Source organism: Podarcis cretensis (genome assembly GCF_951804945.1).
Source record: "Podarcis cretensis genome assembly, chromosome: 5".
Classification (NCBI taxonomy): domain Eukaryota; kingdom Metazoa; phylum Chordata; class Lepidosauria; order Squamata; family Lacertidae; genus Podarcis; species Podarcis cretensis.
The window spans coordinates 99,788,646-99,806,055 of record NC_137174.1 but is presented as its reverse complement, the minus strand read 5'-3'; the positions used below and the strand labels follow the sequence as shown (position 1 = coordinate 99,806,055).

At 48.1% G+C, this 17,410-nt stretch overlaps 1 protein-coding gene and 1 long non-coding RNA gene across 7 annotated transcripts in view; one reads left to right on the top strand and one right to left on the bottom strand.

Moving 5' to 3' along the window:
• The window catches only part of BCL6 (BCL6 transcription repressor), a 75,930-nt gene that overhangs the window by 40,839 nt on the left and 17,681 nt on the right, over positions 1–17,410 (top strand). The window contains exons 1-2 of one of the 6 annotated variants that reach the window (XM_079977876.1): positions 15,202–15,489; positions 16,597–16,709. The exons of 1 other annotated variant lie outside the window; for it this stretch is intronic. The gene's annotated coding sequence lies outside the window, so the exon portion shown is untranslated. Of the gene's footprint in view, positions 1–114; positions 203–15,201; positions 15,490–16,596; positions 16,710–17,410 lie in introns of those variants that run through there. 4 more of the 6 variants (XM_079977871.1, XM_079977875.1, XM_079977872.1 and 1 more) reach the window with 4 other exon arrangements.
• Positions 2,867–13,113, bottom strand: LOC307217213. Its single transcript, XR_013839437.1, has 2 exons — positions 12,339–13,113; positions 2,867–12,235 (listed from the first exon to the last, which is right to left on the bottom strand). It is a non-coding gene; the product is annotated as an uncharacterized lncRNA (long non-coding RNA).

Sequence of the window (17,410 nt, the reverse complement as noted above, 5' to 3'; positions counted from 1 at the left end):
CAAACTCGGGGGTGTTCTCGAGTGGGTTCCGGGCCCCCTTTGGCCCCTCCTGGCAGAAAGCCCTTCCCCTGGATCCTCCCCGGGCTGCCTGCGATGGTAGCGCCTGCCGCTCAAATTCCGAGAATTGAGCTGTGTTGATTCTTAGAACTGGGGTTCTTAGAAGTGGTGATGCAAGGAGTTTCTAGGAAAGCGCGGAGACCAGGTGATTCGCTCTCGCTCGCTGCTTTGCATTGCTGCCGCTGTCCGGGCTGCTGCTGCTGCTGCTGCTGCTGCTGCTGCCTGCGCCGTGCCTCGTTGGATGAGGATGATTAATAATAACCAGAATAATAACCATAATAATATTGAGAGCAATAACAATAGCAACGCAGCCAAGATGCTGGCGGCGACGGCGGCGGTGCCAGGGCTCCGTTGCGCGCTGCGCCTCTTTCATTTCCATCCATCCCATTGCCACCTTTTTTGTTGCCTGGAAATCGGGGGCTTTTTGAGCAAGGAGGGGGAGGTGGCTGGAGGGGGGGGGAGGCTCTGGTCCCGTTCGGCGCTGCTGGTGCTTTTGCAAAGGGGGGGTCTGTTTCTCGCGTTGTATGTGTGTGTCCCCCTCTCTTTCCTTCTCCCTGGCGCGGCAGGTGGAAGGCGGGCGGGCGGGCGCGCAGAGGGCTCCCCCTGCTCTCCAATCGCCCAGAGCCACCAGGAGGGGGGGGGGGGAAAGCCATGCTTGGCTCTTAAGCCTTGTCAGTCTCCCCGGCAGGGTTTGCTGCCTGCCTGCCTCTCCTGAGCTAGTCAATTTCTGCTTGCAGGGAGCAGAGAGGGTGGCTGTTTTGACGCTTGTCAGTTTCATTTTGGAAGGCGAGGAGGCGCGGGGCGTTTTGCCGAGGATCGTGGCTGTTGTGTCAGGATCGCGTGTTTCCTGGGCTGTTTTTTTGGAAGGGCTGCCCGTGGAAGGAAGCTGGCGGGGAGGGAGGGAGGGAGAGCGCCAGAGAGCTCTGGGGGAAGCTGGTGGTGCTTCTGATCGGGCGAGCCGAGCAGGGCACCTCTTCTCCGCGAGTCCCCCCCATGCACAGAGCCGGCGGCCGCCTTTGCTCGTGTTTGTCCCATCGTGACCGGGTCTTAATATTTTTTGGCCATGGAGGCATTTTTCATATTTCCCCCACCCTCTTATTTTTATTTTCATTTTCAATCACTTTGCAAAACTGGGTCCCCCGAAACGTGTTTTGTTTTTTCCTTCTCCCCCCTCTAGTCTCTTTCCTTTCGGGCGCTCGATAACGCCAGCTCGCCTCGCTCGCCTGGCGCCGCTCCACCGACCAGGGCCTCGCGGGCGCGCGGGCGAAGCGCACAAGGGCAGCCGCGGAAGGGAAAGAAGCAGAGGAGGAGGAGGAGGAGGAGGGGACGGTTGTTTGTTTGTTCCACCGGGCGACCCAAATATAAATAAACAAGCACAAGTAAACATGCAACCGGCTGGCGCTCCGAAACCCACCAAAGCGTGTATATATAGGATTGCGCGCCGGGGTGAAGGGGTTTCCCCAATGGGGCTTACTCCCGAGGAAACATGCAGAGGATAGAAAACACGCACCCCCAAAATTCCCTTTTTGTCTTTTCTCGGGGGCAGACAAAAAGCCAGCTTACGACTGACTTATGTCCGGGCAACTCGCCCCCTAAAGAGATCGGCCGGGTCCCGACGCTTTGGGCACCTGCCGCGGCGCGTCTCCCGGGATCGGGGCCGGAGAGGGAGGGGGGCGCCTCTCTGGCCTCGCGCTGTGTGTGTATTTCTGCGGCGGCCGGGGCTGCGTGCCTGCCACTCGCCTCCCAATGGCCGGGCCGGCCTCCTCCTCTCTCCTTCCTCCTCCTCCTCCTCCTCCTTCTCCTTCTCGGCCGGCTGTCATCCGGCGCGGCCCGGGTAGCCGCCGCCGGAGCGCCGCGCGCGAAGCCGGAGAGCGCCGGGGCTCTTCCAAAGGCGGGCGCGCGCGCGGAGGAGCGCGGGAGGCGGAGGTCCCTGGCCCGGCGCGCAAGATGCGCGCACGAGCCCAACGTAGGACGGTGCTTCCCTCCCGTAACAGCCCCAGAAAAAAAAGGGAAAAAACCTGTCTGGTTCCGCCGGCAGCCTCTGCCGCAAACCCAGAGAGGCAGGCAGTTCCCAACATCTCTACCCCCGCATCGCAATTTCACATGTGCATGTACAGTATATATATATATAAATAATATATATATATTTTAAAATGGAGCTGCAGGAAAAAATATTTGCCATGATGCGTTTTGTTTCTCTCTTTAAAAATATGAATATATGGGGGACTCGTGTCTTTGAAAAATATTAGGAAAGGTGAAATCCTTCATCTTGGATACTTTGGCGATGCCGGGGGACTTTATCACGCAGCAGAATTCTCCAGGGTGGGTTATATTTGGGTAGGGCGGGGTGAATAGAAAATGTTAGGGGACAGACCCTCTTGTTTATTTATATCCGCGCCCCTGCCTCCGCGGGGCGCCGGGTTGTTGTGTTTTTCCTGAGCGAAAAATAGGCAGGTCCCGGCCCCGAGGAGACTCCATCTGCGTTCGATATCGGCTGGCGCGGGTCGGGTCCTGCCGGCGCGCGAATGTTTCCAGGCTCCCCGGCGTGTGTGTGCGTGGGGATGGTGGCGGGGGGGGGGGGGAGGCAGCCAGCTGAGCCTGGGAACAGAAGCTGTGCCATGAAAACAGAGTCTGCCTGGTGGAGGTGGCTGTTGGATTAATATTAATCCCTGTTTTCTCTTCTTTTCGCCCCCCCTCCCTCGCCAGACAGCAAATGTGGCGACTTTATTTTCAAGAAACAATTAAAAAACGAGCCTCTCTGGAGGATGTAAGGAAGTCTGGTTTCCGAAACACGAGCCCAATTTTTAGAAGAAGAAAAAAAAAAAACCAGTACATTTGAAAGATACATGTAATATACTGTAACCGATATGGGGGACACTAGAATTTAATCTGTAGATGTTATTGCTGGACGTTAGGATTGGTGATGGGGAGATCAGGCAAGCCTGGGGTGCGGTTTTATTTTTTTTTGGGGGGGGAGGGTCTTTTTGCTCTTATTCTGGAGTCACCTACCCCGGAATAACAGACCCCTTCGCCAATTCCATGCTAGCCAAATTTTGCCACTCCGCTCCCCTAGACATTAAGCCTTGAAATATGTGTGGGGAGATGGGAGACCCCAGCTTTCTCTACCCCTTGACTATGGAAGTGGGGCAGTTACCGCGCAGTTAAGCCTCGCTGGTTGCTCCAGGCTTCCCCTATCTCTCCAGAATGGCCCAGACGGCCCCTTTAAAAAACAAACAAACCCAGACGCTTGAAGAAGCGTTCCTGGAAGGGAACACAGGAATTAATAGCGGGGAAGGAGACGCATTTATTAACACTTACCCGTCTGTAAACTGATCTCCTTAATCCCTGCAGAGAAAGAGGCAAAATTTAGGATCTGGGTTTGGACAAGGTGGGGGTGGGGAGCCCTCTCCAAAGCCCTAAAGACCAGGGCAACTAACTGCCCCCTCTGCTGAGCCAAAGACCCACGAGTCAGGGGTGCCTGTTTGTTTTGGTATCCCCCCCCCTTCCCCAAATTAAAATGCTTTGGAGGGCGAGAGCGGGGCCGTGGAGAAGGCGGCGAAGTCTTGTTTGTTTGCTTAAGGAACGGCCAAGGCGAAAGGAGATCGAGCGCAGCCAACTCCGAGAGTTCAATCCTCGCTCTCTCCCCCTCCGGCACTTTTTGTAAATTTCTTAAAGCGCTTCCTTAGAATAAAGGGGTCTATATTTACGGGGGGGGGGAGAGGGGGGAATCATGTTCTCTTGGGGACAAAGTTATCCAGGTGTAAGGGAAAGTTGTTAGAAATCCAACCTCTTTATTAAAAAAATAATAATAATCGAGGATTTCCCCGTCCTTCGCATGACAGAGTGTGTTTAGGTGTGTCTTCTCCTCCGGAGTGGGGGGTGGGGGGGTGGGAAAACTTTGTTGTGAGTTGGAGGTGGGGGGGGGAGAGACTTCTGATTTAAATCGGTATGTTTGTGTGTGGGGCAAGATTGACCCCTGGTGGTTAAATGTGGAATAGCGGAGCAGGATCGCTCTCCCCTCCCCCCCCAACCTGCCCCCTATTTGGCAAATCTGTGGGGTGTGCGTACTGTATTGCAAAATAACCTGAGTTGTGGGTGCTGTGAAATGTAGAGAGCCCTGTTGGGGTTTGCCCTTGTGCTGTGGGTGAGGTGCTGCCTCTTATATAAAACCGCATTTGCCCAACTTTCACAATGCTTTGCAAAAGGCCTAGAGTTTGTTTGCGGAGTTTTCTTTTGGGCTCTGGATCGTCTCTGTCCACCAGCAAACCCGCCCTGTGACCCTCAAATGAAGGGCTGTATCAAAATTTGAAACATGAGTTTAAAATAACCCCAGGCCCATTTTGCAGATGGGGAAACTGAGGCTTCAAAACCACGGGCAGAGCAGGGAGTCTGAATATGGGTGTCTGTATGTCAGGTACTAGAGACACAGAAGGGGAGAGGGTTCCTCTTGTGCTCAGATCCTGCTTGTGGGTTTCCCCAGAAAGACATCTGGTTGGCCACTGTGAGAACAGGATTCTGGATTCTAGGCCTGATCCAGACAGGCTCTCCTTATGTTCTTACGTGTGATTCTGCCCCACATTTAAACTGTGTATATGAGCAATAGAAAGGAATTTTGCAGGGTCTAAAATAGGAATGGGGAACCTGTGGTCGTCTAGATGGTCTCTGGCCTCTTCTCCTCATCTTGTTGGCCATCCTCAGGCTGACTGACAGGCAGGTGTTCGAGTCCAGCATCATCTGAAAAACTTCAGGTTCCTCACTCCTGGGTCTTAAAATCAAACCAGGAAGCTCCAGGGTTTGACACACTAGAGTTTGGCAGTGGGAGAAACCTCCTTACCATCTAGTACAAGGCTTGTGTTTTTCCACTTCCATCAAATCAAAACACAAAGAGAGGCTTGATCGGAGGTTTGTTTGTTTTTTTTAAAAAAATGTTTTAATTATTGTTTGCGACGCCGCAGGGAGAGATTTAAAGGAGGAATACAAAGGACAGTCTGCCTTCAACCCTTAGAGTAGGGGAGGGGGTGTCCAAGCTTGCTTCAGAGTAAATTGAGACAATCTATTGGAAAAGAGAGAGAAACTGCATCAATAACTAACATTTATCCAGCTGAATGGATGGGTAACTACTCTCAAGTAGAAGGTCTTCTCATATAGGTAGGGGGGAAAGTGCAGAACTTCAGAAGGGAAAGGGTCCATCAACTCTCAGGATTACCTTTGATTTCAAATCGGATACCAATAACAAACTTAGTTGGTCTCTAAGGTGCTACTAGAAGGGATTTTTTTTTTTAATTTTGTTTTATCTCAGGGAAGTTTATCAGACAACCTGTAAAAGGAAATACATCTTTTTCACCTGAGTGTTGGGTCTTCTGATGACTCTTGGCTGCTGTGCAAAGATCACCTGGTTTGGTTAAAATCGGCCTTCATCATCCTGGTGCCCTCTTCCAGATAGGTTTCTGGAAGAACAGTAGCTTTATTTGCACTGGTGGGTTCCCGGCTCAAAGCATGGCCCCTTAACCTAGGCGTGGCCCACCTGGTGCCTTCCAGGCACTGGACAACAACTCCCATCAGCCCCTGTGGGAGATTGATGTGAGTTGTAGTCCAATCTATGGAGGGCGCAAGGTCGGCAAAGGACCGAGCTTGTCTTCTGCTGCTTGAGGGTAGGGCTCAAACCGATGGATTCAGATTGCAAGAAAGCGAGATTCCAACTAAACATTTTGAGAGTAGGAGCTGTTTGAGAGTGGAAATATAGCTGATGGTTTCTCCATTGTTGGAGGTTTTTTAAGCAGAGCTTGGATGGCCACCTGTGAGGGATACCGTGTGGTGGTAGACTAGATTACCTTGGAGGGTAATCCAATTTGACAATTCTGTGATACCAGAAGTCAAATGATTTGGGGGCAGCAGCAAGAGACCTACTTGTTGGACTATGTCTCCCCATATATGTCAACACCCACTGTTTTGCCTTGCACAACTTCTCATTTCAATGGGGTTTGCGCAACACAGTGGATGAAGCCTCAAGTTTCAGCTTCCCAAACTAAAGGATGCCAAGAGCTGTAGCTTAATTTTAAGAAAACTTTTTGAGTTCTGCAAAGGTGTGAAGAGGTGAGTGGGGGTGTTAATTGGTGGGGGCTGGGGTCAGTTTTGAAACTTGAATTTGGAGATCGGGTGCTGGTAACTGGAAAGCCAGCAGGGCACATCAGAGTTGCCTTTTTTTAAAACAAACAAACCAAAATACCAGTCAATCAGGAAAAAACCTGATCCTAGGATTTCAGCCATTTCAGTTTCAGGAAACGCGTGCTTAGCTCTCCCATTGAAATGAATGGACTTTCTGTGTGCTTGATAGGCTGGATTAATGGGTTTTGTGTTGCTCATGTTGCACTGAAGTCTCTGTGTGCAGAGGAACCCTTGGAAAATTGAACAATGCTTTCCACCTCCCTCCAAATATGTACTCGTAAGTACTGAGCCAATTCAGAACTGGGCCCGTCAAGGTTGGCTCTGCGTTGTCCTTGGCCAAGCCAGCACGCTCCAGGTGTTTTATCTGAAACATCTGGAGGGCACCGGCTTGGCAAAGGCTGCTCTGCACTGGAAGAAATCCCATTAGCAAAGTCTGAGCTGGTTGGAGTGAAATGCAACACTGGTTTTAGCACGGTGGTCAGCATGCGAGAAGCTTGTTTACTCTTCCTCCTTCGTCTCCCACGAACTTTCACTTTGTTTTTTGGGTCAGTATCACTTGTGGTTACTGGGGAGGCAAGGGAGCGGGAGGAGGGGGTGAAGAAAGAGATGGCTTTGGGGAAGTGGTTACGGCCACGGAGTCCTGTTTTCACTCTCGCTCTCACTCTCCCAGTGGCAGGTTATATAAAAACTCTCTGTTTGCAGGTCCCCCTCCACCACTTCTAATCTGTTCTCTTACTCATTGTGGGCATAAAAACATTATTATTATTATTATTATTATTATTATTATTATTATTATTGTTATTATTATTATTATTATTATTATTAAAACCCCTTGCATGTTATGGTTACTGATTTATTTTCTGTGCTCTTCATTCATTCATCAAACAATTCTCACGAAACTTAGCCACCCAACACAAAGCTTGATTTTATTTACCCATTTCAGTAATTTTATACCCTGCTTGATTGCAAAGAAAACCTCAAAGCGGTTTTCGTTAAAAGACAAAGCAATAAAATGACCGCAGTGCAAAATTAACTACAGTGAAAATTTAAGATAGACAACTTCCGATTTGCTCGGGGGTCTTTATAACTTTGTGTGATAGCCCCAATGTGGGTCCAAGGTCCCCACCCCATCAAAATATTCCTGGTGGCAATGCTACTACCGTTTTCCCTTTCTGGGGGAGGGATAGGTGAAATATCAGGAGGGTAAGAATCTGTAAGTCAAGTGTCCCAAATGAACCAGAGGCGTTAAGAAATTCTCCCCTTCTGAAGACGTCTGCAGTTGACTTCCAGACCTTAGTAAATTTGTTAGCAGATCCACTGTAATTGAGGGGAAATCTAATCAATTTCATTGGGTCTCCTCTAAGCATAACTTAAGTCTGGATCCAACCCTTTGTTGAGCCCGGGGATGGGGAATGGGGCACCCTTTAGGTGACGATTGCCAAACTTCTGTTGTCCACACTCCTGTAACCTCTAGGTTAGATTAAGGCAACGTGTTATATTTGGGGCTGCTTCTGAAGATGGTCTGCCAGTCATTTACACCTCTAGTGCCCCCTTGCCTCCCTCTTGCCTCTTAGCATCCACCCGGATCCCTGCCCCCCAGTGTCCATTGATTATAGAATAAAATCAGAGCCAGCGTGGTGTAGTGGTTAAGAGGGGTGGACTTGTAGTCTGGTGAACTGTGTTCGCTTCCCCGCTCCTCCACATGCAGCTGCTGGGTGACCTTGGGCTAGTCACACTTCTCTCAGCCCCACTCACCCCACAGAGTGTTTTTTGTTGGGGAGGAAGGGAAAAGGAGATTGTTAGCTGCTTTGAGACTCCTTAGGGTATTGATAAAGCGGGATATCAAATCCAAACTACTTCTACTACTACTACTACTACTATTCTTCTTCTTCTTCTTCTTCTTCTTCTTCTTCTTCTTCTTCTTCTTCTTCTATAATTAAGTAGCCTGCCTGATCTGTAAGGAAATCGCCATGGACTCTAACCCTTAGTTCGTCCTCTTTTGCTACATCTCTGCTGAGGTTTCCCTTCTGCAGCTGACAGCTGCGACGTAGTGATCATACTTTCCCCAGGACCAGCTGGCACCCCTGCATAAGCGAGCCAGGATTTGAACCCAGATCCATAGCTGATCCTCTTTGTCAGAACATTTGACTTTGAGCTTCCATCCCTGGTTGAAATCCACCGGGGAGGATCGCTGATCCCTGCGAACTGGCAGAGGAGGAGGGTGTTTGTGAAATCATGGAATCAAACAGTTATTACCAACAGAAAGTTCTTCCTGAAGTTTAGTTGTAATCTCCTTTCCTGTCATTGGAATCCATTGGTTTGGGTCCTGCTTATAAGATGGCTCTCATTCTCATTCTCTCAGATAAACAAACCCAACTCCCTCAACCGTTCCTCATCAGGCTTGGTTTCCAGACCTGTTATCAGACCTTTTACCGTATATGTATGTGTACAGGGGGAGACTAATTTTCTTGTGTACGGGAATTGGCCTTTGGGAAAGCAGCAACAACTCAAACATTTTGCACACGAGAAGAGAGTGTGTCTGTGCGTGAGTCAGGCAGCCTGTGTGATAAGGGGGGGGGGCGGACATGGGGTGCCCTGAGCAGAAAGAAAGGAGGGAGTGTTGGCAAGTTCTGGGCATATCAGGGTGAGCAGTGGTTACATATCCTTATGATGACTGCTTCTTGTGCATTTTTTTAACCTATGGGTTGTGCTGAAAAAGATTCCAGCGAAACAGTCAGATTATCCGGGATCACTGTCCTACGTTGTTATTCACTTACTACTTCGGCACCATGAACTCCTAAAAAAAAGTTTTACCGCTTAGCCCACAGGATAGCATCTATTACTTTGTTTCAATCATAGACTTATTATACTTCTACGGACTTTCAAAGCTTGGCAGACGTGTGTTTGTTTGGTTACAAATATATTAGAGAATTTACAAGTGTACACGTTTTGTTTTTGTTGTACTAAATCATGTATATTATGCAATAAGAATTGCAGTGCTGTCTAGTATACTGGTCTTCGTGTTGCTTGTATTGTTTGTTGTGTTAAGTTTGCAACACAGGGGTTTGTTGTTCTGTAGGGGTGAGCAACTTGGCCAATGAGAATGGGCTTGAGTCAGAAATCCTTGCAGGGAGATCTACTGCTGAATTCAAGTATACCTTACGTAGCCTGCACCTTTGTGGGAAGAAGCACCATAGCTCAGTAGCAGAGCATGCATTTTGCAAACAGAATGTCCCAGATTCGAATCCTCAGCATCTCCGGGTAGGTCTGGGAAAATTCTCCGCCTAAAACCACGGAGAGCCGCTGCAATTCAGGACCGACAGTTCTGAGCTCAATGGGCCAGTGGGTTCCTATGTTCCTGTGCTCAGATCGCTTTAACTGACAATGCTGGAAATTCAACCTGGGATCTTCTTGCATGCAACCTTCTCGTAATGGTTTTGCATGGCCAGCATGCATTTGTAACTGGCTGTATTACTGTTTGTGCTCATGGTCAGCTGGTTTGTGGGTCTCCTGAGTTGAAAAGCAGAGCGTGGATTTAGTAAAACGTGCCTCAACACTGAGCAGGGTAGTGATGTTTTTAGAACGAAGCTCCTCCTTCACCCGGTGCAGAGTTAAACTGTGGAACTCACTGCCACAGGGGGCAGTGATTGCCGCCAGAGACGGCGCCCTTTTAACACTGAGCGTAGAACTTGTAGACATCTAATGAAGCTGAACATTGGGAGATTCTGGATGGCTGGATGAAATGTCTTATTCGTGCAGCACATGTTAGCCTACGGAACTCCCTCCCACAAGAGGTGGTGGTGGCTTTAAAAGAGGACTGGACAAATTCATGGAGGGTGGCTACTAGCCACAATGGCAATGCTCTGCCTTCCACGGTTGGAGGCAGCAAATGATTCTGAACGCCAGCTGCTGGAAGCCACAAGAGGGGTGTTGTGTTCGAATCCTGCTTGCGGGTTTCCTTCAGGCATCTGGCTGGCTACTGCGAGAACAAGATGGTAGATGAGATGGGGCCACTGGCCTAATCCAGTAGCCTCTCCTCACCTTCCTAACGCTTTGAAGAGTGGAGGAACGAGGACATCGTACAAAGTTGCAGGCCTCCTTACCTGAGTCGTCGCAAAAAAAAGTGCTTCCCACCTCCCTAGTCTTCTCCTTTCGGCAATTCTGAGTGGAGACCGCGTGCGTGTGTGTCTGGCTTTTTGTTTTCCTGGTTACAGGCTAACAAACCTGCCCCCTTTCTCTGCCATTGTGTTTCCTAGAAGCATTTGTGTCTGCTCTGGCAGGAAACTGGATCATGCAGGAGCTTGGAAGAAAATGCTCAGTGTGGTAACCTCTTAGGCGCACAGTACAGGAGGGGAGGAAGCTGGCAGAATCAAAGTCTCTTTGATCTGCACTGACTAAGGAGTTTCGATGCTGAGAGCCGTGGTTGGCCTCCATTCTCGTCGCCCCCAACTCCATTTTCCTCTCGCTGCTGCTATCGAATCTCCGGTCGCTTGTCTTAGACAGCAGACAGGGACGGCTGACTTGGGAAGTGAGAGAAAAAAGGCCTCTCAAGTCCGTCTACCAGGAGGGGGAAAACCCAGCAAGCATCTTTGCTCATTGCGAGAAATGCTGTGGCGAAGATCAGTGACTTCCAAATTTCCCCTCTTCCGAGAACTCTTTCTGCATCAATCTGCTTGCTGCAGAACTCCTGGTTGGGGTCCAATTGCCTTGCACAGAGTTCATGAGCACCAGGAACAGTGCCAGTGTTCGAAATTAGCCGGGTACCAGGCGCGTTTTGCTACCGGTGCAGGTCCCATTTGCAACCACATGGAGATTTCTGGGCACCAGGTTTAAAAACCTCTGCCTTACTCTGTAGTCAATACTGTTTCTGTTTCCACTGTGCGTGTTTCTTTTTCTTGCATACTGGGACAAGCAAATTGTAAGAGCAAGCGCAATATCAAAGAATCGTGGAATTGTAGCATTGGAATAATAATAATATTATAATAATAATTTATTATTTATACCCCGCCCATCTGGCTGAGTTTCCCCAGCCACTCTGGGCAGCTCCCAATCAAATATTAAAAACAATACAGCATTAAATGTTAAAAACTTCCCTGAACTGGGCTGCCTTAAGATGTCTTTTAAAGATAGGATAGCTGCTTATTTCCTTCACATCTGGTGGGAGGGTGTTCCACAGGGCGGAAGCCAGCACCAAGAAGGCCCACTGCCTGGTTCCCTGTAACCTCACTTCTCGCAATGATGGAACCGCCAGAAGGCCCTCAGCGCTGGACCTCAGGGTCTGGGCTGAACGATGGGGGTGGAGACGCTCCTTCAGGTCTACTGGGCCGAGGCCGTTTAGGGCTTTAAAGGTCAACACCAACACTTTGAATTGTGCTCGGAAACGTACTGGAAGCCAATGTAGGTCTCTCAGGACCGGTGTTATGTGGTCCCGGCGGCCACTCCCAGTCACCTGTCTAGGGGATCCCAAAGGCCATTTAGTCCAACCCCTGGGCAAACTGACATTCTGCATTGGCAACCGCAATCTAGATTCAAGGTGCCATTCGGCGCCTAGGTTATATATCTGAGTTTCTAACGCTGGAACAGCCATAGCTCAGTGACGGAGCAGCAGGCAGAAAGAAGGTCTCCTTCCATCCCTGGGATATCTGCCTTGAAACCCTGGAGAGAAGATGCTGCCAGTCAGTGTGGGAAATGCTGAGCTAGTCAGACCAGCACTATGGCTCTATCTAAAGCAGTTTCCTATCTTCCTGCGTTTGCCAGAACTTTAGGATTTCAGCATCGCCTTGGGCGAGCCGAGAGCAGAGACAGGAGAGCACCTGCTACTCCTATGGTCACGTTATGCAGAGGGCCTATAAGTTGTCCTGGGAGGCTTGTTTGCCATTGCAGATCTGCTTCGGGGGGGGGGGAGCCTCACAACTGTGGCTGTATTCCTTCTGAGGGATACCAGGTTCCCTTCGGATTTGCTTTGGCATTTGCATTTTGCTTTCCCAGAAACAAATGTTGGGCAAAAAGGTAGCTCAGAAGGATCGCAGTAGCATTAAGGAACATTAAGGAACAACAACACATTGTAGCCGCTGAAGTATCAAGCCGAACAGCATATAGACAAAGCAAACGGCGACAGCAAATCCATCAAAACAATTAACACAATTCAGAAATGATGTATTAAAATTTTTCCAAGCAGTGGTGGTGCTGAAGCATAAGAAATATACTTTAAAAATAAAAACCACCTTTTTTGGCGAGGGCGTGCCTTGCAACTGAAATGAAACAGTACGGAATGCAGTTAAAAATTCCTTCCCTGCAAGGCCTTGAACCCAGTGACCCTTTGGGTCCCTTCCAATTCTATGATTCCGTGAAAAAGAACCCAAATGCAGCAGAGGTGATGCTGCCTTCAGAAAGGGGGACAATGAAGGATGTTTGGGGATGATGGAATTGCTTTCCAGATACTGTCCAAAGGCAGAGTTGGAAGAGACACCAGGCGTCATCTAGCCTGACCCCCTGCAACGCAGGAACCACAGCCAGAGAATCCATGACAGATGGCCATGCAATCTCTGCTTGAAAACCTCCAAGGAAGGAGAGTCCACAACCTTTGGAGGAATTCCGTTCCAATGTCTCAGAAAGCTCTTCCCAATGTTTTCTTGGAATCTTGTAACTTGAATGCATTGGTTTGGCTCCTGCTCTGCCTTCCATATCTATGGGACCGTATCTACGGGACGGCCTCTCCTGGTCTGCCCTGCAGAGGACCTTAAGGTCTATGAATAACCATAGTTTAGAGGTCCCGGGCCCTAAGGAAGTCAGACTATCCTCCACCAGGGCCTTCACAGTGATGGCTCCGACCTGGTGGAACGTTCTGTCCCATGAGACCAGGGCCCTTCAGGATTTAACCTCCTTCCGTCGGGCCTGTAAGATTCTGCCTGGCCTTTAATTTGAATTCAGCCTCATCTTTTATTTCCCTTCCCTTCCCTCCCCCTCCCCTTTTATGAAGCTCTGAGATCCCACAGCTAATTCTCCCCTGGCCTCCTTGCTGGCCCAAGTAGGACCAATTCAACCAGCTAGCCCTGGGGATTATCTAATGCTTATTTCCCCTAAATTGATTTTTGAATTTTATTGTTATTCATGTTTCTATACTGTATTTTATGCTGCTTTTATAATTAAGTGTTTTAAATTTGTTGTTAGCCGCCCTGAGCCCGGTTTTTGAACCCGGAAGGGCGGGGTATAAATAAAAAAATATTATTATTATGTGGCAGCCCTTCAGATATTTGAAGGCGGCTATCTTTTCTCCTCGTAGTCTCAACTCCCTCATCCCCAACTCCCTCAACCGTTCCTCATCAGGCTTGGTTTCCAGACCTTTGATCATCTTGGTCACCCTACATTCCAGTTCGTCAACATCCTTCTTAAATTGTGGACACAGTCCTACAATTTCCCTGTAGGAGTCTGGATTTCTCTTGTGCATGGTGAGAAATTGCATGAGCGTTTTTTTATCCTCTTTCCCCGAAGCATTGGGAGATCTTGATGTCTTATCTTTTATTGGGCCAGCTTCTGTTGGTGTAAGGATTTGCAGCTTAGGGAAGGCCGGGACATTGTGTGGAGCAGGAAGGCAGGCGACTGGATGATTGGATCCGGTAGCTTTCCATTCTGTGTGTAGCCATTCTGTTGTGCCAGCTGTATAAGTGGGTAGCTGGTAAATGATTGCAAGGCTGGCTTGTGATCTAAATTCCTTCAATAAAAGGAACTGCAAAAAGGGACTTGGGTGTATTTCTCATGCAAGGCTGCCCTCTTGTGGAGAGAAAAGTGGTTACAATTTTAGTATGAAACTTTCTGATGAGGGCAAGCGCGATGATGATTAATTTTAGCATAGCGGTTTTTGTGTTAAAGTGGAGGATGGCAGCTGAGTTGGAGATGCACAGAAACGGCTCTCTCTGCCTCTGAAAGTGAGATCTGGTCTGGAGAGTTAATGGTCAACGTGCTTTCTCTTCTTCCTGTTGGTATAGGAAACAGGCTGGTCAACAATAGCAAAATATAGTTCCAATCCCTAACAAGTAAATCACAGCTTCCCTTGATGGCTTTTAATGAGAAGCTCTGACAAACATCCAAATGGGTATATAATTGGGAGTTTGTGACCTGCCCCAGCCTTTGGTGCAGCTGATTTAAGCAAGGGGAAAAAGGCGAAAGATCTGCAAATCAGAAGAGGCCAGTAGCCTTTTGTCCCGCAGCTGCCAACCAGTTGATGACGATAATTTAATTCATATATCATTTACATGCCCAAATAGGCTTCTGAGTGGTTTACACAGTGAAGCCGCCAATTACACAAACATTATATCACCTGTAATTAAAACGCACTATAAAACAATCTCGGTAAAACAACCCAACTATTAAAAGTGGAAACTCTGGTCGAGAGATCAAGAAAACCCAAGACGCCTCTGGGTTGTCCACAAACAGGTGGTGATGAGGGCATATCAGTGGGCGACTGGAGCAATGCTTTTGCACATTTTAGCAAAGCAGGAGTAGGCTATGAGCAGGAAAGGGGGGTGGTTCCCTTTAGAAACTGAAGGAGGAATGAGGAGTTCGGAAAGGGTGCTTGCATGTTCATGGGGTACCGTTCACAAGGCATCAATTCTGCCAACTTTGCAGGAGTTGCTAAACTTTGCAGGCCGCCAGCAAGATTTTATTGTTCAATCTTCCACAAACTGTTTCCAAAATACCTTATCAGCTCCTATGCAATATTTTTTTGCAATTGTGGCAAATCTTTTTGCAACATGATTGATGTTTTCGCTAGACTAGACTTGTTATTTGTTTTAAAAATTCCTAATAAAAACATTGATTTTTAAAAATATCAAACGTTTTCCCGCTTGAGTGCAGGAATCTGGAAGCAGAGCAATTGGCCCTCTTGGTTTTGTTGCTGTCCATTTATTTATTTCATGGGAGTTATACAATGCTTGATGGGGTGTTTTTTTTAAGAAACCAAATCCTCAGAGCAGTTTACGAAAAGATAAAACGGGAAAATCAAGAAAAAATTACCACTGTACCTCAAAAACATACAAAAAGTTAAAATACTGAAACAGGTTGAAACTCACATCAAGTTTCTAAGCATCAGGATAGGCTTGAAAAGAATACACTGATATCACTAGGCAGGGAGTTCCAAAGTACGGGCACTGTCACACTCAAACATTGAGTTCTTACACACGCAGAACAGATGTGATTTGGCACCTGGGCTGCCCGTTCTACTGATTGAAGAGATCAGGTGGGCACATCTAGGATGAAGCAATCTCACAGGTAAACTGCTCCCAAGAGGAACGCCTTGGATTTGGTCTGGTAGCTAATAAGCCCAGATGTTAGGCGCTGGCACACCTGTTCTAGCTGCCGGTAGCTCCCTGCGTCTTGTGTCATCACAACTGCCACAGCCGCAACGCGCCCCTGGCACTCCCTCTTCAAGCTTGATGGCTTGAGACAAGCTGTGTCAAGAGAGGCTCTCCCCTGAGCCTTCAAAATCTGAAGCGGCAATTATGCAAGATTCCAGGCGGCTTTGTGGAGGGGCTGCTCTCCCTTTCATGTCTCCGAAATGGAATCGTAATGGCACACATATTTTTACGCTGGCAATTAGATGCTGCATTGCAATTCAGCGCCACACGTCCCACACTGTTTTTTCCTTTGTGGGTGTGGGAGTGTTTTTATGGGCCAGATCACAAGAGCCACATAACAGAGGATTTTTTTTTTTTTACAGTGTGGTTTTTATTGAGATTTCAAAATGCAACGCTGGGAAGACAGGACATCCGTCCCCAGCTAGATTTAAAAGAAAGAACTGCAGAATTAAAAAATAATAATGTGTGGGATGCTTTTGGTTCCACCTCCATTCCAATCCCTGCAGATCAGAGAATTGTAGGGACCCTCAAGGGTCATCTAGTCGAACCCCCTGCAATGCAGGGATCTCAGCTGGATGCAATTTACATGACAGATGGACATCCAACCTCTGCTTAACAGTCTCCAAGGAAAGAGAGTCCACCACCTTCCAAATTAGTCCACAGAAAACAGTCTTGCTCCATCTCACATGTGACAGCCCTTGAGATATTTGAAGATGACTATTGATGGGAAGCTATTGTTGGCACCACAGGAATTGTCCTATGGTTTCCCACAGGGTCCCACATTTTGTCCCCTTTGCTGTCTGACATCTGGGAGTTGTGATCAGGAGTTCTGGAGTGAAGTGTCATCAATCTATGGTTCGCACTCAGCTCCATCTCTCTGTCCCTTCTGAATCTGGAGAGGCTTTTGAGGTGCAAACTGCATCTGTTGCAGCAAAACTATATTTAAACTGTAATCTTCACCAACTGTAATCTTTGCATTCCATTGCCATTCAACTCCCACCTTTCGATATTCTCCTTTTAGATACCGGCCACCTAAGATTTCGCACCGGGTATCTGACGACATAGGCTCGAGTCCATGGGAGCTTTATGCCATGATAAATTTGTGGTGCCACAAGATTCTTCTGTGCTTTTTGTGTAAGAGCCTGACACCTCTATTATTTTTTTTATTAAAAACAACAACCACACATCTGTTGTGTGACTTGTGATGTTTGGAAAAGGTCCTGGGAGGGAGTTTTGCAGAAGTGTGTGTTGGGTTTTGTTGCTGCTCTGACAAACCCCACCCTGATTTTGTGGTCCAAATGCCTTTGTAAGACCTTTGGGGCAGAGTAGGTGAAAGACAACTACTGGTCATGCACTGAGCATCTTCTATGGAGTTATAACTTTCACACTGTACTATAGAAAAAAAGCATTGACCACTTGGGTCCCCATCATGTTAATACCTGGCTAGCACTGTAGTTTTATTTTGTTTATAATATTTTGTTAAGAGCCACCCAGAGTGGCCAGGGACAACCCAGTCAGATGGGCAGCTAATAATTGTTGTTGTTGTTGTTGTTGACCGCAATTCCAAACTGCTGAATGTTGCCAGACAAAGGGAACATGCCACTCCCTTGTTAAAACGACTTCACTCACTATTGATCTGTTTCTGGGCACAATTCAAAGTGTCCAAGCTACCTGAAAGATCACATCTCCCATTATGAACTTGCCCAGATGCTGAGATCCCTGGGTGAGCATCTTCTCTCGGTCTTGCTGAGTTCCCTTAGTCTCATCAACATCCGAAGCACAGCTGGTGGTGACCTAGACAGAGCCTTTTCTGTGGCTGCTCCCATATTGGGGCA